Below are 27882 nucleotides of genomic sequence, written 5' to 3'. Positions count from 1 at the left end.
ATGAATATATTTTGAAAATTCCCAAAGGAACTGGCAGATTATTTTCAGTAACGATTAGATATTTCCACATTTTCCTCGATACTGGAAGCCCACCAGTGGTTAATGCCAACTCGATAACCACCTGTTAATAGCACTTGATTGAAACATATTTGGTCACAGTGTTACATGGATAGAAAACATTCAATTAAACTCTTTCACATGAATATATTTTGAAAATTCCCAAAGAAACTGGCAGATTATTTTAAGTAACGATTAGATATTTCCACATTTTCCTCGATACTGGAAGCCCACCAGTGGTTAATGCCAACTCGATAACCACCTGTTAATAGCACTTGATTGAAACATATTTGGTCACAGTGTTACATGGATAGAAAACATTCAATTAAACTCTTTCACATGAATATATTTTGAAAATTCCCAAAGGAACTGGCAGATTATTTTAAGTAACGATTAGATATTTCCACATTTTCCTCGATACTGGAAGCCCACCAGTGGTTAATGCCAACTGGATAACCACCTGTTAATAGCACTTGATTGAAACATATTTGGTCACAGTGTTACATGGATAGAAAACATTCAATTAAACTCTTTCACATGAATATATTTTGAAAATTCCCAAAGGAACTGGCAGATTATTTTAAGTAACGATTAGATATTTCCACATTTTCCTCGATACTGGAAGCCCACCAGTGGTTAATGCCAACTCGATAACCACCTGTTAATAGCACTTGATTGAAACATATTTGGTCACAGTGTTACATGGATAGAAAACATTCAATTAAACTCTTTCACATGAATATATTTTGAAAATTCCCAAAGGAACTGGCAGATTATTTTAAGTAACGATTAGATATTTCCACATTTTCCTCGATACTGGAAGCCCACCAGTGGTTAATGCCAACTCGATAACCACCTGTTAATAGCACTTGATTGAAACATATTTGGTCACAGTGTTACATGGATAGAAAACATTCAATTAAACTCTTTCACATGAATATATTTTGAAAATTCCCAAAGGAACTGGCAGATTATTTTCCAGCAATGATTAGATCTTTCCGGAACTTTCTCGATGCTGAATGGAATCCTAACGGAAAGAGTTCTGCGCGTGTATGTGTCGATCCTTCGCCGTCCACCTCCTCCAGCACGTTAGGCAACGATGTTGTCTTGTCGATGTCCTCACGAAAAATGAATGTGTCTCACCACCAGAATATCGCTTAAGTATGCTTTTTGTGTGTGATTGAACCGAGAGAAGGTGTGGTTTACGATGGCAATTTGGAAGGCAAACTAGAGGGGAATGAACTCTCTGAGCTCGGAACTTTCGGCGACTGAGCAATAATCGATTGCGGGCGCATACAATATTGGATACGGAAATATCCTACTGATGGGGAAGAATAATCTTCTGAAGCTATCCTGTTAATTGCGATTGATTGAAAAACCACAAAACCAAATGTATTTGGTCACAGTGTTACATGGATAGAAAACATTCAATTAAACTCTTTCACATGAATATATTTTGAAAATTCCCAAAGGAACTGGCAGATTATTTTCAGTAACGATTAGATATTTCCACATTTTCCTCGATACTGGAAGCCCACCATTGGTTAATGCCAACTCGATAACCACCTGTTAATAGCACTTGATTGAAACATATTTGGTCACAGTGTAACATGGATAGAAAACATTCAATTAAACTCTTTCACATGAATATATTTTGAAAATTCCCAAAGGAACTGGCAGATTATTTTCAGTAACGATTAGATATTTCCACATTTTCCTCGATACTGGAAGCCCACCAGTGGTTAATGCCAACTCGATAACCACCTGTTAATAGCACTTGATTGAAACATATTTGGTCACAGTGTTACATGGATAGAAAACATTCAATTAAACTCTTTCACATGAATATATTTTGAAAATTCCCAAAGGAACTGGCAGATTATTTTCAGTAACGATTAGATATTTCCACATTTTCCTCGATACTGGAAGCCCACCATTGGTTAATGCCAACTCGATAACCACCTGTTAATAGCACTTGATTGAAACATATTTGGTCACAGTGTTACATGGATAGAAAACATTCAATTAAACTCTTTCACATGAATATATTTTGAAAATTCCCAAAGGAACTGGCAGATTATTTTCAGTGACGATTAGATATTTCCACATTTTCCTCGATACTGGAAGCCCACCAGTGGTTAATGCCAACTCGATAACCACCTGTTAATAGCACTTGATTGAAACATATTTGGTCACAGTGTTACATGGATAGAAAACATTCAATTAAACTCTTTCACATGAATATATTTTGAAAATTCTCAAAGGAACTGGCAGATTATTTTCAGTAACGATTAGATATTTCCACATTTTCCTCGATACTGGAAGCCCACCAGTGGTTAATGCCAACTCGATAACCACCTGTTAATAGCACTTGATTGAAACATATTTGGTCACAGTGTTACATGGATAGAAAACATTCAATTAAACTCTTTCACATGAATATATTTTGAAAATTCCCAAAGGAACTGGCAGATTATTTTCAGTAACGATTAGATATTTCCACATTTTCCTCGATACTGGAAGCCCACCAGTGGTTAATGCCAACTCGATAACCACCTGTTAATAGCCGCGCGTGTATGTGTGTGTAGCGATGTCTTCCCAGGGAACCGTTTGTGGCATCACTCTCCTCCTGATAGATTCCCTTCTGGCCTAGGGTGCACAAACAGGCTCTTGGTGACACCGTTCATCCGCGCTTTCATGATAAATAAAGAGCTTCACCGCAACAGCGACAACATGCTCCAATCGCTGTTCAATTAGAACTGAGTGGATTTCCGAGCGCCGCTCGCTTATATACCGATTGGTGATTTCAATAGCCTGTTTTGAAAGCAATTTTAAGACTATTGAAACAAGTTTTTGGATCAAAAAGTAACAAGTATATAACGCGTAGACATTTTATCTTTCGAATGAAGTGTTTATCATACCATTTCGTTCAGTTGTTTAGGAGCTATTAACGCTCAAAATCTCGGTCTCCGGCGTAACGCTTTCGTTTTCGAAACTTTGATTTTACACCCCGGTATAGAAATGAAAGACGTAGTCCTACGTCAAAAATGTTGTGAATAATTGTCAGAAGAGATATTGAAATGGGTCAGTCGCTTAAATGCGAAGGAAAAAAGTCTGACTCCATTCTGCTAAATGGCAGGAAGTGGTTTGAAATGGACCAGTCGCTTAAATGCGGAACAGAAAAAAAGCCTGGCTCCATTCTGCTCAAGAGCAGGAAATGTTACGGAAATACAACAGTCGCATGAATGCGGATTATAATATGTCTGGTCCTATTCTGGGAAACATCAGGAAAAAATGAGTGGGTTATATCTATGATATAACCGCAAGGTTGACGTGGGACTACCTTAGCTTAGTAATCCTTTGTTTATATTGATTAAATTTTTGATGGAATGAAACAATTCCCGAATTCAATTGAATTCAATATATTTGCTTTGTGTGTAAAAAGATTGTATAATGCCACGTAAGGTCAATTCATGCATTGTGATAGATAATGTTTTTCGTTACAAGTAAATTTAATGACAGTCCTTTTACGGTTGGTATGATGCCTAGGACAAAATATTTGAACGGAAGAATTATCACACGATTATTTTATTTTACGTTTCCTTCTGAAGTTTGCATCTCTCAAGTATACGTACTTCTCGAACCGCAAATTTGCTTGATTTGATGAACTTCAGGCACTCAGTTCCGAATTTGACATGTACGTCGAACGCATATTGTTTAATCAATAGACGTTATCGCAGCAAATGGTTAACAACATTTTGCCTAATCATCAAATGGTATGCGTAGAAACTCAGTGAGCAGAAGATATGAAGGCATATCCTTCAATGAAATAATGAATAACCGAGCCGAAGCGTTGTGTTCGTACCCGCTTTTGTAATCCGTGCTAGGAAAACACTTTTCGGAGTGCAAAAAAATGAGGGTGCAGAAGTACCCCCGACTTGCATGAATCAAAGACTTTAACTTCTACTTTTTTCTGGGTGCACCCGTGGCCGAGTGGTTAGCGTCTCACATTATCATGCCGGGTGTTCGGGTTCGATTCCCGTTCTGGTCGAGGGATTTTTTGTCAAAGAAATTTCCTCCGACTTGCACTGTGGTCACGCGTATTCTAGAGCTTGCCCCTCCGAATACATTCAAGATGTGTTATTTGGCTGAAGAAATCTCAACTAAGTATTACTAAATGACGCTAGTTAATGCATACGTTGAGACGCCAAAAGTTCCACAGGGAACGTGAACGCTATTCAAGAAGAAGAAGGACTTCTACTTTTTATACTATAAAGGATTTAAATTTGAAAGTTCATTCGTCGCTAGTGTCTGCCGATTTTCCCAGGTTCCTAAGATTAGGAGACCGTGTTAATGAAACATTCTAGTTTGCCCAAAAAAGTCAAACGAGTACAGAAGTACTCGAAGTTTGCATTTATTTGCAGAGCCGATTTTCCCAGACATCTTTGGTTTGAAGTCTGTGTTAGGCAAACACATTTCAGTCGGAACAAAAATGCCACTGACTTGCATGAATTTGCAATGCCAATTTCCTCAGACACCTTGGTTCTGAAGTCTGTGTTAGGGAAACACATTTCAGTCGGAACAAAAATGTCCCGACTTACATGTATTTGGAATGCCAATTTCCCCACGCTCCTTGGATTTAAAGTCTGTGTTAGGGAAACACATTCCAGTCGGAACAAAAATACCCCCAACTTTCATGTATTTGCATTGCTGATTTCCCCAAGGCTGCTTGGTTTTGATGGCTGTGTTAGGGAAACCATAGATCGGGCCAATCAAAATGAGGCAGTTAGGGCGTTTAGATTACGCTTAACATTTTACAGTTATTCAATTGTTTATCTAATGAAAAATAACATTTTATTAATTGCGATAAGAGCGTAGAAATATTCCCTATCAATTGATGCAAACATCTTTCCGATCCAGTAAGAAATGTTCGAGTTATAAGCATTCGGAATCTTTCATTTTTTCCCGCCTGTTCTGTGTTCAGGTTTTCATTTTACCCCCCATATACTCCGGTCAGACGTAGTCCCACGTCAAAACAATAATAGTTGGTTATTGACCCGTCGCTTCAATGCGGATGATGTGTAGTTTTGCCCGAATCTAGTTGTGGCCGGAAAAAAAACAAAAAAACGATGAACATGAAAAATGACGCTGACAATGTCATAGTATGTGTGAGCGACGAAGGTAGAATCGGAAAAAAGTACACAAGAAAATGTTTGTACTACTCTGTGTAAGACAGGAATGTATAGGGCTCTTGCTACACATACATGCAGAGCATGTGTTGGGCACACATTCGCTTGTTTACATTCGTAGTGTCTATGCAGCAGAAGCGGATTTTTATCAATCGGCGTTCTTGTAGATGATTTAAATAGAGTTACGGTCATTCTAATAGTGCATAGAGCTAACATGAACTTTGTGAAACAGTTAGGCAAGCTATTTTATGAACAAGAGTTTTTGTGTAACGCATATTATTTAGTTTACTAGCACCTATTTCGCGATGTTCATTGAGCGACTCTCCCATTAGATTGGAATCGAAAAATTGGCAGAAAAAGGATTATCAACATTTTCGCACCTAGATCAAAGTCACAGAGTCTCGAGCTCACGTTTGAATGCTTCCTTGTATTTCCATGAATTGGTCAATCGATGGATTTTTTCCGTTTCCGATAAATTTTCTTATAAACGTATTTAGCTTCTCCGCAGAGCATTCGGGTACTCGGAAATCATATCTGAGAGTTGGTTGATATTTCAGGCTGAAAATGTCCTTAATTTCAACATAATCAACTGCTTTTTTGGCGGAACTAGCCGCCGATTAAGGATATCTGCACACGAATATTCATTATAGTTTATTCTTTCACGAGACCAGCAAAAAGCTTAAAACCTAAATGGGAGCACACTTCACCTAATCCGGCTATACAATCGCAATGTGCAGTTTGCACTATTTCTGTGAAAATTTTTGAATAATCAATCTGCTTCCATTGATATGAATCATGGCCAAAACAGAAATTTCTATTTTTCCCCGTGTGTATGGCTTTGACGCTAAAAGTAAATATTTTTATGTGAAGAAACATATATTCGCATGTTATTCATATAGATTAGCGCGTAATCTTTATAACTATTTCGCTAAAATAATTATTTAAACAAAGCTCAATCTTGTCGCTCCATATAATTCCTATGGAGCGATCACTTTTGCCTGCCCAACAGATCACTAATACATATGCACGCTGCAAGCGCCCTATTTTTGCAGTTCCACAAGCTCGTGCCTCACTCACACTCGCTCAATTCAAACTGACAGACAAATCGTGAATGACAACAGAGCAGTAATGTTTGTTTATACATTATTATTTGCAGATATGATGCGATCTCTCGGTTTGCATTTGCAGCCATTTGATTACACATCTCATACTGATGATGTAGGCATCGAGTGGCGTAAGTGGTCAAAATCATTCGAGACGATGGTACGAGCCAGTCGAATCAACGACGAAGAATGGAAGAAAGATTTGCTGCTACATTTTGCGGGCCCAAACGTTCAGCAACTGTTCGATACGCTGTCAGATTTGCCAGGTAGTGAAATGCGTGGCCCACTGATGAATGTGGATAGTTACACTCCGAACCTGTCGTGCTACGAGGAAGCTGTAATCAAATTGAATATGTTCTTTCTGCCGAAAGAAAACACTACATACGAACGACATCTGCTGCGTCAAATAAAGCAAAGAAGTGATGAGAATATCGATTCTTTCACAGTCCGACTGCGCGTTCAAGCTGAACGATGTGGATTCGGGGATAAGGTAGAAGAAAACATCAAAGATCAAATCATCGAATGTTGTCAGTCAGCAGCTCTACGTCGGGATTTACTTAAACGAGGCGATGCTGACCTGCGAGAAGTCTTAAGAGTGGCGAAAATTTTTGAGACAGTCGCAGTACAGGAAAAATCTTTTACCGGAGAAGAAGTATTGAAACCATCTGGCAGCGAGGTAAACAAAATTGAGATGAAACCCTCATAATAAAAGACATCGGTTCATTGATTCGGCGCGTGTGGAATGCCACCGCTGTGGATATTTTGGTCATATGGCCAGAGATGAAAAATGCCCAGCGAAAGGGAAATTATGCAACAAATGTGGTGGACGTGACCACTTTGCGAAAAAGTGTCGTAAGCGTAAGCAATCGATGGTACCCACTGTTGATCGGGATATTGCCCCAAAGACAGCTGACAATGTAAATGATGGAATCATGAATCATGGATCAAACGCAATCAACCAAATCGTTGACACAGAGACGGAATATATATTTAACCTGACCACCTCCGATAATGACGGTGAAGTTAGTGATCCCCGATAATCGTTCGATTAATCGATTAATCGAATACTTCCTACAGAAATCGATTATTAATCGAACGAATACTGCGCAACCAATAATCGAAGCGAACGAATAATTTGCGTCGATTAATCGATCCAAACCCAGAAGAAAAAAAATACGACCGCAGCTGTTTTATTTTTTTTATAACTTATTTTGATTATATTGGATTTACCATGTAGTGCCTCACCCCACTTCGTAAACACCTTGATCTGCATGTCTTGTCAGTGGGCTTTTTTTTATCCCATTCGTTTATTTCAGGCTCATTAGCATTTCAGCTGTAACAGAGCCGAATTTTAATAGTGCACAGTTGCCATTTTTTTGGCGTTATAGTATTCCTTCTATACCATTGCACATGGTACATTACATTTCACAGTAGCCATTTAGGCGTAAGAGTATTCGTTCTGTTCTTCCATTGTCCAGTTATACCGGACAGCGAAGACAGTTGATATGATCATTGTTGAGTTATTAATAGAATAGCAGCCCGATGTTTCTTGCAGAGCAGAGCAGTTGTATGGATGAATCGATCTTATTTCGACCGTGGATCGATCTCCATCGCTGATGATTGTTGCGTGGACGTAGTTATTCTGTAACAACACAAAGATGGTCAATGAGGGCCCTGAGTTTTGAACTCACGATCGATCGCTTACTAAGCGAACGCGCAACCAATGTGGCTACGGAGACCCCCCCCTGTCAGTGGGCTTTGTCATTAGTCATTTTGTTTCAACAGTGCTAGGGTTTAGACTGTAATCGCGACTTATGGCGCAAAAAGTGAATTGGAAGCGAAAGTGAAAGAAATATTTTTGCGGAGAAAATTTAACAAATACTGCAGGTATTGTAAATATCTTATATTTTATTTGAAAAAGTGTTGAATTTTATTTTATTCGCAGGTTCAGATATCCAGGGAGATTGAAATCCTGTTCCAGAGAAAAAAAGACAGCGTTGCCTTTTCTTCACGGCCATTTTGAGCGCGTTTTTACAGGTAATTTAGAATAGGTTATAAAAAAGTTCTCTGACGATAATTTTGCTGGTAAAAGTGTTTCGACCATTCGGAACCACGGTCTAAGGTCACTTCGACAAAGGCGATGGAGTTGAAGCATCAATGCCTTCCCGGGGGAGTACCGTTAGTCGCTGGTTAGTAGTACAATAGAACCCCGATTATCCGTTGAAGTGATCCCGTAATTCTATAGAGCCTATTCCGCGGATAATCGGGTTTCTACTGCATTATATTTTTCTTTTTAACCGGGATTTAGGAAAAAAACTGATTATTCTCTGTAGCTACTCTGGTGTGCAAAGCAAAGCGTAAATGGTTGTTAGCAATTGCTGAAAATTTGTTATTCATGCATCATAATTATCCAGTGGTTAATTTTGTGTATTGTTTATAAATTAATACTGTTATGAGTTGATAATAATTTAATTTTAATAACATTTCTAATAAATAAGTAATCAAATCTTATTTTTAATTATGTATGAATGATGTTTATATGCTAATTGTGTTATAATTTATCTTATTTTTATGATTTTTTTTTCCTAATATCCGGTATCCGGCCGGATAGTTTTGAATATCCGTTTCATCTCCAGTAATTATGCACTGAACATATTAAGAATAAGCACGTTAGAGTTTTCCGAATGATTGAATCATTTATGTTTACCGATCTAAATCGATTTATATTCAATTTTATCATTACCTGTTCATTGTGATTCAATATTTCAACACAACGAAACTAATTCGAAACATGAGTATTCTGCTGGAGCTTAATATAGTCGAAACCTTTTCGAATCCTGCTTTTCAACAGAAATCAACGACGGAATACCTAAGGGAGAATGCGAACTTCGTCAAATGATATGTTAACGGCGATAACTTCATAATTTTTAACTCTCCTATATTCCCGCGCAAAATCGTAACTGGTATACTCACTCCAAAACTCCAGATTTTTTTTCTTTAATTTCATTCAGTTTTAATAATTATTTAATTCAGCCTGTCAAACCTATGCGCGAGTATAGGAAGGTTAAAGCTAGTGTATTCAACATTCCTTTTCATTCCAAACGAAATCACAATTTATTTGTCATCAAATATTAGCGAGTTTTTCGAAGTTTTTTTCATTGTCAAATGTCATTCTCTGATAAATGGTTCTTTGTTCCATTACCATCATTCATGGATAAAAACAGAAAATTTAATAGAAATAACTAGAAGTTGCTAATGGATTAATAATTTGATAAAATGAAACGCCAAGCATTGAACTACGTCGACGAAGGAATCTGATGTTGGTTAAATTTTTTTTCTGATTATTACCAGCAAACTTGCAAAGAATCTCAACAGTTCTTTGAGCAGATTTATAATACGGGACAGTGCCCAACGTCATCATGTAGCTTATTCCAACACGGCCGAGTTGAACCTTCTCAACGATCCTCGTGAATCTTTCCAATACGATCATGTCCTTCTGAACAGTTCGAAATTATTTGTGACACACGACTGTTTCCAGGCACCGCTGATTGCAACATCCCAGGAGATGGCTGGTATGAGCTTTTGGGTAAATGACATGTTAGATGTTTGAAAGAAACTGGCTTGATTTATTGTGTATGCTTTTTTGATTTCATATGATTCATATGAACCTGTTTGCATATGTTGTAGGAAAAAAATCATATGCACATACCAAACAGTATGCTTTGCTTTCGCGTTGTTTGTCCTTTACCTTCGCGCACAGACAAAGGCAGGCAACATGCACCAAAGTAAATGTACACAGAAAAAATATAAAAAATAAAAAATATATATAATATTCCAAGATAAATAAACATTTTTGTATAACAAACTTTCCAATTACTGCCATTATTTAAAATTCAATAGGCTTGTATAGTAATTCTGATTGGTGACGAAACTCCGCGATTTTTTTTGACAGGGCTTAAATTCATTTATATTCCCTGATTTTCAAGATTTTTCTAGATAGCCGACACTCTGTGATTAAAATTGGTTTATTCTTTTCAGATTGAATATCGATTGGAACCGAAGAAGCCTAATTGGGAAAAATTCGCGATGTCAGAAATACCTTCGGCAAAAAATCAAGAAAAATCCAAAATCAGTCCGGCTTGGGAGTTCTTTAAAAAAATTGACGGGAACAATGTACAATGTAAATTATGTTTGCATATTCTAAGTTTTTGCCGCAACACGAGCAACATGCTCAATCATTTGACATTCAAGCATAAAAATTTGGCCATCTAAATTCAAGGACGAAAAAGAACAGCATCACAAGAATCTTGAATTGATACTACTCCCAAAATGGGTCCACGGCAACAAACTATTACATCGGCTTTCGATCGTCCTTTTTCATACGGAGGTAATCCCACCTGATTCAATTTTATATACATGATGGCGGCCACGAAAATAAATTTTTGTTAACTCTTCTTTTTCATCATAACATTGAATGCCCAAGAATTATATAAATGAACAAGTTCACTTCAAGTTGAACTATACCACCTTGATTTATTTCACCAATAAGCAAAATCATGCAGAGAAGGGTTAGCAAATGATGAAATTCATCGTGCCTAGAATTAATTTTTGTATAGCATTTAGAGTTGTTCCTTATATTAAAATAATATTAATTTTCGTTCTTCCAATAGCATGTTTTGATTTTTTTTGTAAAAATATGGACAAGCGGTTTTCAATTTGAGATTTAAAATGTTGAATGAGAGAGAATTTAAAGTTATCTAAAAATAATCATAGTTCAAATTGGTCACTTGGTAATGAAAACTAAAATTTTTCGACTGCCGCCATCATAAACAGCCTGATTCTGCGTGACATGTGAGGTGAGATGACAATTATCACTTATGTCACGCGATTCCGCCAGGCGTATGCCGTGAGAAATCTCACTTGAGTGAACTCTCACCATATTCCCGCTCTCAAATATACGTGACGATTGTCACATGAACTGGGATTTCTAGGTGACAATCGTCGACATGTGTTGAGGTGTCGACAGCGCAAAAAAACAAATGAAAAATGGAAGAGGAATAATAAGTGTCTTTCTGGGTCGTAGAAAATCGATAGTAATGGTATTGTATGTATCAATAAATTCAATTTATCTTCAATTTTCACAGTGCGAGTGACGAATTGCAAGTAGTTTGAATTTTTTGTGAAAACGGTAGTGAATCTGTTAACCCTCAATCGAACGAATAAGCACACCGGAATTATTTCCATTTCATGAAATCTATTTATTTTCTCTAAGGCGGCTCGCACACCGGAGCAATGAGCAACTAGCAACTGTCAACATGCAATAAGCAATATTATCACCAATGGATTTTTCCATTTAATCTTTGTTGATCTCGCACACCGACGCAATACGATATCGCTGTCGCCTTTACAGAGCAACACATGTCGCTAGCAACACGGCGTGTCGGTTGAATAGCAACTTATCGCTCATATTTTGACAAGTTTCGTACATTAAGGCGATTGTTTGCATAATGTCAGGGGTTTTTATTGCTCTGGTATGCGAAGAACAACAAAATATGTTTCCTGTTGCATATTGTGTACTGCAGTTTGCTAGTTGCTTATTGCTGCGGTGTGCGAGCCGCCTAAAAGATATCTATCACATGGATCTTGCGTTTCATCTATCTAGCCGCGAGTAATCGTCACCGAACTGCATATCCATTTCAGAAACCGTGGTATACGCCGGAGCCGAAGCCAGAGCCACGATTTAACACTTAGAGCGCAGATAGCAGCAGCAACTACGACCAAAACAAACAAAAATGTTAAGCTTTACAAGATACATTCAACCGTTTCACTAAATCTAAATCAAATACCTGCAAATTCGGCAGAATGTCCTGATACAAAACGAAATTTTTAAGCTAAGAACAGGCCAAGTTGAATCAGATCTATAGATACGGTACTGACTGTAGCAAAACAAATATCCGACCTCTCTGAGCGAAACAAATGAAATTCTGGGATGCCAGATGTTTTTTCTCAAATATATGCGATAAAGTTCTGAAATATTTGTAAATATTTGCTAATGTCTGACATACTGACCAGCTTCGTTTATCATATGAAATCAATAATATTTGGTCACTATTTGAAACAGCCTGCAGCAGGAATAAAAGGTTGTGACTAAAGTTGAATGTCGGCATATTCGTGAACATATGTGCAAATGTGACATCTCTGATCAGATTTGGCAACCAGCAGAATGAACGCCTGTCACTTGCTGTTTATCCTCTCACATATATAAAATGAACCTCTCACGGCATCCGATACGACTGTAGGAATAGAGTGAGGAGAGTTGCGTGATGGTGATGTGACAATTGTCATCTCACCTCACACGCCGCGTAGAATCAGACCGAAAAAGACATGATGTCAAATGATATTCGAGTATTCTTTTTATTTTCGTTTTGTTTTCATTTTAGCTGGCGGTACCAAAGGAAAAGAAATAACAACTTGTGTCATGTACATGGTGTGTACGGATAACATGCCTCTTTGTACAGTAGACAAGAAAGGATTTCGTCAACTAATGAAAACTGTATGCCCACTATATAATGTGCCGCACGAGACACAGTTTCGCGAGATCCTGAAAAATAAATTTATAAAAAGCAAAGAAATTGTCAGAAACCGCCTCCGATCGATCACAAGCATCTGTCTAACGACAGATGTTTGGACCGAAATGTTAAACGTCAGAAGCTACTTGGGGATCACTGGGCATTTTATTCATGGTAAGCTTGATCATTTTGACGTAGGACTACGTCTTTCATTTCTATACCGGGGTGTAAAACCAAAGTTTCGAGAACGAAAGCGTTACGCTGGAGACCGAGATTTTGAGCGTTAATAGCTCTTAAACAACTGAACGAAATGGTATGATAAACACTTCATTTGAAAGATAAAATGTCTACGCGTCATATACTTGTTACTTTTTCATCCAAAAACTTGTTTCAATAGTCTTAAAATTGCTTTCAAAACAGGCTATTGAAATCAAAAATCGGTATATAAGCGAGCGGCGCTCGTTAACCCACTCAGTTATGATTGAACAGCGATTGGAGCATGTTGTCGCTGTTGTTGTGAAGCTAATTTCGTTTATCATGAATGCGCTGATGAACGGTGTCACCAAGAGCCTGTTTGTGCACCTAAGGCCAAAAGGGAATCCATCAGGAGGAGAGTGATGCCACGGTTCCGCTTGAAACATCGGAGCAGCCGCCACACATACACACACACACATACACGCGTGGAATTCTCGTTGCTATCATCGTTGCTGAAAAATAATCTGCCAGTTCCCCTGGGAATTGAAAAATACATTCATGCGAAATAGTTTATTTTAATGTTTTCTATCCATATAACACTGCAACCAAATACATTTGGTTTTGTTATTTTTCAATCAATCGCAATTAACAGGAAAGCTTCTGAATATTTTTTTCCCCATCAGTGGAAATTTTCGTATCCAATATTGGATGCATAACATGAAAAACGGAAAATGTTTCACATCGCGAAAATCAAGTCATTTTCGAGCGATTATTTGCTTTCTACTCATATAATGCTTCGACCAAATACATTTCGTTTTGGATTTTTTCAATCAAGTGCGATCAACGTAAGACCACGTCTTTCGGCAATTTATTAGAGGTGCAATGAATCTTTAGGAATTCCCGCTCTACGCGCACTAGCAAACAATGTTTACTCAACAATTTCTCAAACTAGAAATGGGTGTTGTGAGAGAGGATTAGCGAACGCGAAAACGACAAACGGGAGAAAGATACGTTTGGAGGTTGAAGGAAATTGGCAGAAACTTCTTCATTCTATCATTCAAATAATGTGATTCATACCACATCGTTTTGCCAGAAAGAGATTATTAATGCTCAAAGGATGAATCGAGTCCTCCGAGGAAATTACCCAGCGCAAATTAGAGTCGACTATCGATTGCGGCATTCGTACACAAATAATTTTATAATGCAGTTTCACCAAAGTGATTTCTTCGGATATATTCACTACATCATGTCATGTATTTCATATTCTTCATAAGGAAATCCATATCCATGGCACCTATCGGTAACGAATTATTATCGAAACCACGATTTTCGCTAAATGCTCCTTTCAGTTCGGCCTGTAAAAAACTTTTCTGTACTCTAATCCATCAAATTTGGAGCCCTGAAAAGGGCCGTTGATTATATGCTAAGCTAATATAGCACGCTCTCCTCGGATACGATGGGCCAGCTGGATGTCCTTGGGCATGATGTGACGCGTTTTGCATGGATAGCACACAAATTGGTATCTTCGAATAAGCCTCCTGCAGCGTCATAACCGCGGAACTTTGGAAGCGCAAGTCGGTTTTGAAGTCCTGAGCAATTCCACGAACCAAATGCTGCAAAGGTAGCTTACGGATCAGCAATTCGGTCGACTTCCGATAGCGATGAATTTCACGCAAAGTTCCCGGTCGATAGCGATGTGGCTTCTCCACCTATCCTGCTACTGGTGCGCTTATCCGAGCTGACTTCGTGTGTCTTACCACCGAATGACTAACGAGCTGTCTGCGAAAGACTAACGAGCTCGAGTCCTCACGGTGCGAGAGTAGAGTAAGAAATGAACGAAAGCAAAGGAAGTGTCATTTTATAAACCATAAAAGTATAGAATCTAAATCCCACCCTTATTATATTCGTGAGTATACAGTAAGCTTATACAATAAAGAGGGTGGGGTTTACATTCGATTCTTTTATGTTTTATAAAATGACACTTCCCTTGCTTTCGTTCAATTCTTACTCTACTCTCGCACCGTGAGGACTCGTTTCATCGGGACTAAGCAGACAGCTCGTTAATCTTTCGGTGGTAAGGCACCACGAAAGCAGCTCGGATAAGCGCATCAGCCGCAGGAAGCGTGAAGAAGCCACATCGCTATCGACCGGGAACTTCGCATGAAATTCGTCGCTATCAGAAGTCGACCGAATTGCTGATCCGCAAGCTACCTTTGCAGCATTTGGTTCGTGGAATTGCTCAGGACTTCAAAACCGACTTGCGCTTCCAAAGTTCCGCGGTTATGACGCTGCAGGAGGCTTATTAGAAGATACCAATGTGTGTGCTATCCATGCAAAACGCGTCACATCATGCCCAAGGACATCCAGCTGGCCCATCGTATCCGAGGAGAGCGTGCTATATTAGCTTAGCATATAATCAACGGCCCTTTTCAGGGCTCCAAATTTGATGGATTAGAGTTCAGAAAAGTTTTTTACAGGCCGAACTGAAAGGAGCATTTAGCGAAAATCGTGGTGTCGATGATAATTCGATACCGATAGGTGCCATGGATATGGATTTCATAATGAAAAATATGAAATATATGACATGATGTAGTGAATATATCCCCATATCGAAGAAATCACTTTAATGAAACTGTTTATCGTTTGTCGTTTTTAATTGTTGGGAAAGGGCATTATTTCTGCTGACTAAATTCCAAGAAAAAATCCATTCCTTCTTTAAGCGTGATTCATTCTGCTTCGGATCAACGGAACAGTATGATAATCATTTCATACAAAAGATAAAATGTCCAAGAGTTATATGATTGCTATTTATTGAGTCGAAAAATTGTTTCAATAGCTTAATGATAGCTTCGAAAACAGGTTATTGAAATCATTCGTATCCGTATGTAGCGCGCCCACTTGGAAACCCATTAATCTTATTGGAATGTGAGATGGGGAAGCTCATACTTACGTCTATGCATTATGCTGTACACTACAGACTTTTTTTCTCCGTACTGATTAAGAAGCCGACCGAACTATCGGTCGACAAGTCAGTCTGCAGTCGGCGGGGGCTCTTAATTTCGTTTTTGCAGGTCGAACCGAAAAAATTTCAGTCGAGTTAACTCTTTTTTACAGTAATGCTTTTGAATCCGGACACTTTGCATTACATTCAATATCATACCACAGCCATAACATTTTTTTCATGTTGAATTTATGCGATTATTAGTTGCTAATATAGTTACTGATAGTTTCTTGATAGTTACTTATCAATCGCATTAATTCAACATGCAGAAAATGTTGTGGCTGCGGTATGGTATTAAATGTAACGTAAAGTGTCCGGATTCAAATACATTACTGTATACTTACTTCGATGTTATTCGTTTCTCTCTCAGGGTAAGCAACGAATATAATAAGGGTGGGGTTTAGATTCTATACATTTATGGTTTATAAAATGACGCTTCCTTTGCTTTCGTTCATTTCTTACTCTACTCTCGCACCGTGACGACTCGTTTGTTTGGGACCAAGTAGATAGATAGTTAGTCTTTCAGTGGTAAGGCACACGAAAGCAGCTCGGATAAGCGCACCAGCCGCAGGATAGGTGAAGAAGCCACATCGCTATCGACCGGGAACTTTGCGTGAAATTCATCGCTATCGGAAGTCGACCGAATTGCTGATCCGCAAGCTACCTTTGCAGCTTTTGGATCGTGGAATTGCTCAGGACTTCAAAACCGACTTGCGCTTCCAAAGTTCCGCGGTTATGACGCTGCAGGAGGCTTATTCGAAGATACAAATTTGTGTGCTATCCACGCAAAACGCGTCACATCATGCCCAAGGACATTCAGCTGGCCCATCGAATCCAAGGAGAGGGTGCTATATTAGCTTAGCATATAATCATCGGCCCTTTTCAGGGCTCCAAATTTGATGGATTAGAGTTTAGAAAAGTTTTTTGCAGGCCAAACTGAAACGAGAATTTTCGTTTGGATGCCATACAGCATCGAGAAAATTCCGGAAAGATCTAATCGTTGCTGAAAAATAATCTGCCAGTTCCCTGGGAATTGAAGAATACATCCATGCGAAAGAGTTTATTTTAATGTTTTCTAATTATATGGCGAACACAGCGACCAAATACATTTGATTTCGTAATTTTTCAATCAAGTGTAATTAGCTGGAAAGCTTCTGAAGATTATTCTTTCCCATCAGTAGGATATTTTCGTATCCAATATTGGATGCATAACATGAAAAACGGAAAATGTTTCGTATCGCGAAAATTATATAATTTTCAATCGATTATTGCTCAGTCGCCGAAATTTTCATACTCAGAGAGTTCATTCTCCTCTAGTTTGCCTTCCAAATTGCCATCGTAAACCACACCTTCTCTCGATTCAATCACGCACGAAAAGCATACTGAAATGATATTCTGGTGGTGAAACCGATTCATTTTTCGTGAGGCATCGTGCACAAATTACGTAACGCGATAAGGGGGGAGGGGGTAGATGTTGCGTTACTTTCTGCTTATTAGAGATAGGAAATTGCGTTACGAAAGGGGGGGGGGAGAGGCGGTTCAAAATTCGGATTTTTAGCGTTACGTAATTTGTGCACGACGCCTGAGGACATCGACAAGACAACATCGTTACTGAACGAGCTGAACGGCGAGGGATCGAGGGATTCATTACCTGGCCTGACCTGACCTGAAATGCAATCAGTTTGTTTTAACTGTGAGGGAGCGCAGAAAAGCCGATGCTGATACTCTCGTGACCAAGAGAGTATCAGCATCGAAATACGGTTCCTCGGGAAGACATAGAAGCAGCCGCCACACACACACATACACGCGCGCAACTCTTTTCGTTTGCTGGTTATCGAGAGGAAACCTAGAAAGAAATGATCGTTGCTGAAAAATAATCTGCCAGTTCCCCTTGGAATTGAGAATTACATTCAAGCGAGTTTATTTTAATGTTTTCTATCCATATAATACTGCTACCACATACATTTGGTTTTGTGATTTGTCAATCAAGTGCAGTTAGCAGGAAAGCTTCTGAAGATTATTCTTCAGAACAAGGTTTTTTGTATCCAATATTGGATGCATAAAACCTTGAGTCTCCAACGTAACACTCTCGTTTTTGAAGTCACCCAAATATTTATTTATTCATTCATTCAGGATGGATTTAGATTCAACTTCAAACAAATGATCTCTAAATCAACGATAGTCCTACGTCGCCCTTGCGGTTATACCATAGATATAACCCACTTCCTGTTTTTTATTAAAGTATTAGCTCAGTAAATAAAATTTAACTATCCAAGATCAAAATTCGACAATATCACTAAATCTAACATTAGATTAATTGGACAATATTAGGATTAAGGACTAGCGAGTGCAATGAGATTTTTAATTTCGCTCATTACTTAGGGTACTCATACACTGTTTGGCCGAAGCCAAATATTTAATTCTTTTTGACAGATAAAATTTGATCAACTTGTACTGATCAAATATATTCGAAACACGACAAGCAAATATTCAGTTATTTGTTGATAATTGATATAAAACATAAAATTAAAAAAACATAAACATAAAATAGTGTTCGTATGTTTGTCCAAATCTCAAACCAAACTCAAAAAAAAGTATCAAATATTATATAAATATTATATAGTATAGCGTCTCTGGCTAGAACCATCTTGTAGTACAGGCTAATTCTAATTCCAAGGGATAACTTATCTTTGTTACATCTTAGAATTGTCTAAATTTGTTACAAGTGAAACTGAATAACTTTGTTCTACAGTAAGTTACATCTAATTGGACAGATTTGTAACGCGATACGTTCAATTGGACATTTTTGTAAACCCCGAGTTCGGGGCCCAAATTATGGCCCCACATTGAAAGTCGACACTGTACCACTGTCATCACGAATGTGAATTACAGGTCAGAACCTGAGACGAGACATGATAATAGGGGGCCGATTCCGGACCACTTTTTCTGTCAAACTCGGACAACTTGCAACTCGGCTTCTAATTGGTTGATGAGGAAAATAATTGACAAAGATAAATACACAAACATGGGATTTCCAACATTTTCACAGTATTGCCAAATATATTCAAAATTGAATAATAGTTGCATTCACATATCACTTTAGCGATAATATCTATTATGGATTCTTTGTATATTTTCGTTTCTATTACGTCAGCTGTTCAGTTCCTGAACGAAAATATTTACTTGGCGTTATTTATTTACTCGAAACACCCCTTTTTTACTCTAACTTAACCTATTTTCTATACACTTTCCGATATTCTCATTATAATATAAAATTATCTTCGGATACAATTTTTGTACGAGATTTTTTTACCATATGAAGAAAGCAAAGTTTTCCATTCACACTGAACACTAATTTGATGCGGAGAATTCATTTTCATTCATAATTTCTATTTGAAAAATATTAATTCTACACGAAAACCCATAATTTTTTTTTAACTCGCAAAACGAAATTTAATGGCGTGCCGTTCTTTTCATTTTCATCGTGAAGTATAAACGGTAAAACGAACTAAGAATTTAATTAATGTATTTCAACATATCATACTCCGACTATCAAATCTACGTTTTCTAGTTTTCTTTATCTCTTCACATTTTTTTTTGCATACCAAAATAACGAGAAATACTTATTGTTTGAAATATGTGACATTCGGTTAAAAAATTTATACAAAAAAATGGTGCAGCTCAGAAAATACATGATACGAAGAACTCATGTTTTTCATGGGAAAATAATCTTCCGAAATTTTATGAAATTTGGCAACTTTCAAATCTCACTTCCCTATTATCTAGAACTTAGTCGACGAAATGCAGAAAGAAAAGTAAAAAATGAGTGGGTTATATCTATGATATAACCGCAAGGTTGACGTGGAACTACCTTAGCTTAGCAATCATTCGTTTGTATTGATTAAATTCTTGATTGAATGAAACAGTTTCCAAATTCAATTGAGTTCAATATATTTGCACTGTGAGTGAAAAAAATGAACAAATGCCGTGTAAAGTCAATTCATTTATTGTGATTGATTGTTCTTCGTTACAAGTAAATTTAATGACGGACATTTTACGTTTGGTATGATGACTAGAACAAAATATATGTACGGAAGAATTATCAAACGTTTGATGAACCAGCCTAAGGCTGAAAATCTTTCCAATAAAGAAAAAAAAATTATCAAACGATTATTTTATTTTACATTTCCCTCTGAAGTTTGCATCTCTCAAGTTTACGTACTTCTCGAACCGCGAATTTGCTGAATTTGATGAGCTTCAGGCACTCAGTTCCGATTTTGACATGTTCGTCGAACGCATATTGTTAAATCAATAGGCGTTATCCCAGCAAACGGTTATCAACATTTTGCCTAATCATCAAATGGTATGCGTACAAATTCAGTGAGTAGAGGATATGAAGGCATATCCTTCAATGCAACCTTGAATAACCGAGCCAAAGCGTTGTGTTCGTAGCCGCTTTTGTAATCCGTGTTAGGAGAAGGCTTTTTGGAATGCAAAACAAAACATGCGGGTGCAGAAGTATCCCCGGCTTGCATGAATCAACAACTTCAACTTCTACTTTTTATATTACATATGCTTTAAACTTGAATGCTCATCCGCCTCTAGTGTCTGCACGATTTTCCCAGGTTCTAAAATCTAGAAGACCGTGTTAAGGAAACATATTCTAGACTCTACACAACGAGAGACTCTACAAAGGCAAGCGAGTATAACAGTGCTCGCATTTTGCATTTATTTGCAAAGCCGATTTCCTCAGACACCTTGCCAATTTCCACACGCTCCATGGATTAGAAGTCTGTGTTAGGGAACATTTCAGTCGGAGCAAAAATACCCCCGACTTCCATGTATTTGCAATGCCGATTTCCCCCAGGCACCTTAGTTTTGAAATCTCTCTTAAGGAACAAAAGCTCTCCCTACTTTCATGTATTTGCAATGCCGATTTCTCCAACGCTGCTTGGTTTTGAAGTCTGTGCTAGGGAATATATATCGGTGAGAACAAAAGTCCCCCTACTTCCATGAATTTGCAATGCCGATTTCCCCAAGCCTGCTTGGTTTTGATGGCTGTGCTGAGGAAACCGTAAATCGGGCCAATCAAAACGAGGCAGTTAGGGTGTTTAGATAACGCTTAACATTTTACAATTATTCAATTGTTTATCTAATGAAAAATAACATTTTATTAGTTGCGATAGATGCGTAGAAATATTCCCTATCGATTGATGCAAACATCTTTCCGATCCAGTAAGAAATGTTTGAGTTATAAGCATTCGAAATCTTGCATTTTTTCCTGCATGTTCTGTGTTTAGGTTTTCATTTTACCCCCTATATATTCCGGTTAGACGTAGTCCCACGTCAAAAGCCAGTTGTCACGTCTTGTCTAAGATCAGAACCGCTTCCAGTATGACGCTGAGTGGTGCCTCTAAATGTCGAATTAGCTGTAACTTACTGTATAAATGCAAAGAAGTTGTACCACGATAAATTTTGTTCATACCACTGCTAAATATGTTTAAAATATTCCAAATATAAAGACTAATTAATTGATTATCTAGCTGTTTTGAAAACCTTCACCTCTCGATGCTCAGAAACAATAAAATTTTACTGTTACCTGAGATGCAAAGGGCGATTCATTTTGAATAATACTTATCTCTATTTTTTGACGTAGGACTACGTCTAACCGGAAGATATAGGGGGTGAAATGGAAATCTAGGCACTGAACAAGTAGGAAAAAATGCAAGATTTGGAACGCTTATAACTCGAGCATTTCTCAATAGATCGCAAAGGTTTTTGCATCAATTGATAGGAAATATATCTACGCATCTATCATAACGAATAACATTTCATTTTTCTTGAGATAAATAATTGAATAATTGTGAAATATCAAGCATTGTCCAAATACACTATGTGCCCATTTTTGATTGGTCCATTTTGTGCTCCTCAAATCGTTCCGACCAAAACGGGCAACCAGAGCAGCAGCGAAATAGAATGAAGCACGATTGGAAAGGAAAAAGAAAAAAATGAACAAAACATCGGTCGCAGTCTCACACATGCGTAATTCTCGAGCCAGCCAGTCAGCTTAAAAATCCCCGCTCCGCTGCCGTAACGATCATTCTCATCCGAACCGTACACCACATCGTTTCGCATCACCTCACATCAACAAACCAACACAAGCAGCCATGGTTGGATATGGCAAAGGAGGAAAAGTGAAGGGAAAGGCAAAATCCCGCTCGAACCTTGATCTGGAGTTCCCGCTCGTGTTGATCTGGAGTTCCCCGCAAGGGTAGCTGATCGAGCGCGTTAGTACCTGTGTACCAGTCCACCTAGCCGGCGTTATATAGTTTCGGCCGCCGGAGTGATCGAGTTAGCTGGCAAAGCTGCTCGCGACGATAAGAAAACCTGCATTCGGAACAGAACACATTCGGTTCGGCGGACATCAAGACAACAGGCAGTTGCAGCGAATGGCGAGTGGCAAACGCAATCGCAAAACGGCATCAGGTAGCAGAAGAAAAAAGTTTGTTCTTTATACAAACTGCTTTGGCGGCAAATCCAGAACAACGCGGCATCGAGGGCGTTCGAAATGGTTTTTTTCAAAACCACGAGTACTAAGTTTTCTAAATTGGAACCATTCCATAAAACAAGGCGCTTTTCAGGGCCATTAAACCTTCCAAAAAAGAGTTTAGGAAATAAAGTTCAATGCTTTCTAAAACATTATCCAAAATAATAATAAAACACAAATTGATGTTTTCATAATTTGTTTGCCAGGATTTGATGAGTATGTGAATTTAGCAGTTGTTCTGAGCTTATTGATAGTTGGGGACTTTCCTGATTATTCAATTTTCACCAATTCTTAAATTGTTTCCAGATTTAAAGTACAGTAATCTACAATTAGTTCGACATTTAGCTAATTGGACGGACATGTAATGTGACTTATTTAGTTGGACATTTTTGTAAACATAGAGATCCAAATTATGACCCCACATTGAAAGTCGACACTGTACCACTGTCATCGCAAATGTTCAATTACAGGTTAAAATTACCTCCAATCCGGCACTGAGTGGTGGTAATGCGACGTGCCATTGAATGTAATTTACTGTAAAATATGTCACAAGCTGGATGGGAAGAAATTTTCCAACTGTGAAAGTTGTGGCGAGTGACAACAAATCGCTAAACAGGAAGGTTTAGCCGAACAAGATGGGAATATCGAGTGATAACAAAAACACAACACCAAAGTTTCTTTTCAGAACCATCAACATATTCATAAAGAGTAAACAGTAAACAAATCCATTTTTCAGGTAGATAGGTAGGTATTCACGTAGGTGAAGAAAATAAAACAATATATTTAAAATATATATTTAACAAAAGCTGTCCCCTTTGTATAGTCCTACGTCACTCCGGTTATGTCCCCGACATTACCCACCCGTCTTTTTTAAGTTACATACATTTATACCCTTGATTGGTTAGGGTAAAATGCAAACAGAAACCCAAATACTGAACATATCGCTATCATGTTATGAACATTTGAGTCAATTTGTCTGTGAGTTGCGAATCTGCTCACCGACACCGCGTTCGATTACGGTTGTTTAAGAAAAAATTAAAGGTGTACCACCAAATCATACAGAGAGATTGAGAAGAAAACAAAAAAAAAAATGATTTCGAATTTCAGCTATGCTTGCTTATATAAAAAAAGGTTGCGTAAGATTGCTTTTTGACGTAGGACTACGTCTTTCATTTCTATACCGGGGTGTAAAATCAAAGTTTCGAAAACGAAAGCGTTACGCCGGACACCGAGATTTTGAGCGTTAATAGCTCTTAAACAACTGAACGAAATGGTATGATAAACACTTCATTCGAAAGATAAAATGTCTACGCGTTATATACTTGTTACTTTTTCATCTAAAAACTTGTTTCAATAGCCTTAAAATTGGTTTCAAAACAGGCTATTGAAATCACCAATCGGTATATAAGCGAGCGCCGCTCGTAAACCCACTCAGTTATAATTGAACAGCGATTGGAGCATGTTGTCGCTGTTGTTGTGAAGCTCTTCGTTTATCATGAAAGCGCTGATGAACGGTGTCACCAAGAGCCTGTTTGTGCACCTTAGGCCAGAAGGGAATCCACCAGAAGGAGAGTGATGCCACGGTTCCGCTTGAAACATCGGAGCAGCCGCCACACATACATACACGCGCGGAACCCTCGTTCCGCGTTCCGCGTACCAGTTCCCCTGGGAATTGAAAAATACATTCATGCGAAAGAGTTTATTTTAATGTTTTCTATTCATACAACACTGCAACCAAATACATTTGGTTTTGTGATTTTTCAATCAATCGCAATTGACAGGAAAGTTTCTGAATATTATTTTTCCCCATCAGTAGATAATTTTCGTATCCAATATTGGATGCATAACATGAAAAACGGAAAATGTTACACATCGCGAAAATCATGTCATTTTCGAGCGATTATTTGCATCCTACTCATATATTGCTGCGACCAAATACATTTCGTTTTGGATTTTTCAATCAATTGCGATCAACGTAAGACCACGTCTTTCGGCAATTTATTAGAGGTGCAATGAATCTTTAGGAATTCCCGCTCTACGCGCACTGGCAAACGATGTTTACTCAACAGTTTCTCAAACGAGAAATGGGTGTTGTGAGAAAGGATTAGCGAACGCAAAAACGACAAACGGGAGAAAGAGATGTTTGAAGGTTGAAGGAAATTAGCAGAAAACATCTTCATTTTATCTTCCGAATAATGTGATTATCATAGTACTTCCTTTTGCCGGAAACAGATTAATAACGCTCAAAGGAGGAATCGAATCCTCCGAGGAAATACCCAGCGCAAATTAGAATCGACTATAGATTGCGCCATTAGTACACAAATAACTTTATAATGCAGTTTCATCAAAGTGATTTCTTCGATATGGGGAAATATTCACTGCATCATGTCATGTATTTCATATTCTTCACTATCAAAATCCATATCCATGGCACCTATCGGTATCGAATTGTCATCGACAACACGATTTTCGCTAAATGCTCCCTTCAGTTCGGCCCGCAAAAAACTTTCCTGAACTCTAATACATCAAATTAGGAGCCCTGAAAAGGGCTGCTGATTATATGCTAAGCTAATAGCACGCTCTCCTCGGATACGATGGGCCAAGGACATCCTTGGGCATAATGTGACGCGCTTTGCGTGGATAGCACACAAATTGGTATCTTCGAATAGGCCTCCTGCAGTACCATAACCGCGAAGTTTGACGAGCAAGTCGGTTTTGAAGTTCCGGGCAATTCCACAAACCAAACGCTGCAAAGGTAGCTTGCGGATCAGCAGTTTGTTCGACCTCTGAAAGCGACGAATTTCACTTAAAGTTCCCGGTCGATAGCGATGTGGCTTCTTCACGCTTTCTGCGGCTGGTGCGCTTATCCGAGCTGCTTTCATGGTGCCTTACCACCGAAAGACTAACGAGCTGTCTTCTTGGTCCCAAACAAACAAGTCCTCACGGTGCGAGAGTAGAGTAAGAAATGAACGAAAGCAAAGGAAGCGTGATATTATATACCATAACAGACTTGAATGTAAACCCCACCCTCTTTATTATATTCTTAGCTTAGCCTGAGAGAGAAAAGAATAACATCGAAGTAATTATACAGTAATGTATTTGAATCCGGACACTTTGTGTTACATTCAATATCATACCGCAGACACAACATTTCGTGCATGCTGAATTAATACGATTGATTAGTAAGTATCAAGTAACTATCAGTAACTATATTAGTAACTATTAATCGCATAAATTGAACATGAAAAAAAATGTTATGGCTGTGGTATGATTTTGAATGAAATGCAGTGTCCGGATTCAAAAGCATTACTTCTTTTACAGTACAGTTAACTCAACTGAAAATTTTTCAGTTCGGCCTGCAAAAACGAAATTAATTGGAAGAGTACAGCATAATGCATAGACGTGAGTATGAGCTTCCCCATCTCACATTCCAATAGGATTAATGGGCTTCCAAGTGGGCGCGCTACATACGGATACGTATGATTTCAATAACCTGTTTTCGAAGCTATCATTAAGCTATTGAAACAATTTTTCGAGTCAATAAATAGCAATGATATAACTCTTGGACATTTTATCTTTTGTATGAAATGATTATCATACTGTTCCGTTGATCCGAAGCAGAATGAATCACGCTTAAAGAAGGAATGGAATGGAAAAATCTAATCGTTGCTGAAAAATAATCTGCCAGTTCCCGTAGGAATTGAAAAATACATTCATGCGAAAGAGTTTACTTTAATGTTTTCTATTCATGTAACACTGTGACCAAATATTGTTTAATCAAGTGCTATTAACAGGTGGTTATCGAGTTATCATTAACCACCGGTGGGCTTCAAGTATCGAGGAAAATCTGGAAAAATCTAATCGTTGCTGAAAAATAATCTGCCAGTTCCCCTGGGAATTAAAAAACTACATTCATGTGAAAGAGTTTATTTTAATGTTTTCTAACCATATAACACAGCGACCAAATACATTTGATTTTGTAATTTTTCAACCAAGTGTAATTAGCAGGAAAGCTTCTGAAGGTTATTCTTCCCCATCAGTAGGATATTTTCGTATCCAATATTGTATGCGTATGCAACGGAAAATGTTTCGTTTCGCGAAAATTATATAATTTTCAATCGATTATTGCTCAGTCTCCGAAAGTTTCAAACTCAGAGAGTTCATTCCCCTCTAGTTTGCCTTCCAAATTGCTATCGTAAACCATACCTTCTCTCGATTCAATCGCGCACAAAAAGCATTTATTCTGGTGGTGAAACGATATTCTGGTGGTGAAACGATATTCTGGTGGTGAAACGATATTCTGGTGGTGAAACGCATTCGATTAGAGGCGAATGAACTGAAAAGTTTAAAGCCTCTTTAATCCAACATCATCATCATGAAACGCATTCATTTTCCGTGAGGACATCGACAAGACAACATCGTTACTGAACGAGCTGAACTAGCTGGACGAGCTGAACGAGCTGAACGGCGAAGGATCGAGGGATCGAAGGATTCATTACCTGGCCTGACCTGACCTGAAACGCAATCAGTTTGTTTTAACTGTGAGGGAGCGCAGAAAAGCCGATCGATCAGAAGGAGAAGAGAAGGTGACCAGGAGAGTATCAGCATCGAAAAACGGTTCCCCGGGAAGACATCGAAGCAGCCGCCACACACACACATGCACGCGCGCAACTCTTTTCGTTTGCTGGTTATCGAGAAGAAACCTGGAAAGAAATGATCGTTGCTGAAAATTAATCTGCCAGTTCCCCTTGGAATTGAGAATTACATTCAAGCGAAAGAGTTTATTTTAATGTTTTCTATTCATATGATGCTGCGACCAAATACAATTGGTTTTGTGAGTTTTCAATCAAGTGAAGTTAGCAGGAAATCTTCTGAAGATTATCCTTGTGAAGAACCTTGTGCCTCCAACGAAACGCTCTCGTTTTCGAAGTCCCCCAAATATTCATTTACACATTCATTCAGAATGGATTTAGATTCAACTTCAAACAAATGATCTCTAAATCAACGATAGTCCTACGTCACCCTTGCGGTTATACCATAGATATAACCCACTTCCTGTTTTTCGGTTAGGATTAATTCCGATTGAGAATTAAACTGAAAATCCCTTTACGGTCGTAAAATATTTTATTATTTTCAGAGTATTTTTTACAAGCATGGCTTCCTTCAAACTTTTTGATGAACCATTTTTCGTTTAGATTCTCAACTACACTCCGTTTTGCTA

The 27882-nt window shown here is 38.2% G+C and overlaps 1 long non-coding RNA gene across 3 annotated transcripts; it reads left to right on the top strand.

The window, feature by feature from the left end:
- Nucleotides 1-6406: 6406 nt before the first annotated feature.
- LOC129776619 (uncharacterized) lies at nt 6407-11575 on the top strand. 3 transcript variants are annotated; one of them, XR_008743129.1, is made up of 4 exons: nt 6407-8236; nt 8295-8386; nt 8442-8538; nt 10388-11575. It is a non-coding gene; the product is annotated as an uncharacterized LOC129776619 (long non-coding RNA). The 3 variants fall into 3 exon arrangements; XR_008743130.1 differs by lacking the exon at nt 8442-8538; XR_008743128.1 differs by having other exon boundaries at nt 8295-8538.
- The last annotated feature ends 16307 nt before the right edge of the window (nt 11576-27882 follow it).

Source organism: Toxorhynchites rutilus, chromosome 3 (assembly GCF_029784135.1).
Source record: "Toxorhynchites rutilus septentrionalis strain SRP chromosome 3, ASM2978413v1, whole genome shotgun sequence".
NCBI classification, from domain to species: domain Eukaryota; kingdom Metazoa; phylum Arthropoda; class Insecta; order Diptera; family Culicidae; genus Toxorhynchites; species Toxorhynchites rutilus.
This window is presented reverse-complemented; position numbering and strand designations above follow the sequence as displayed.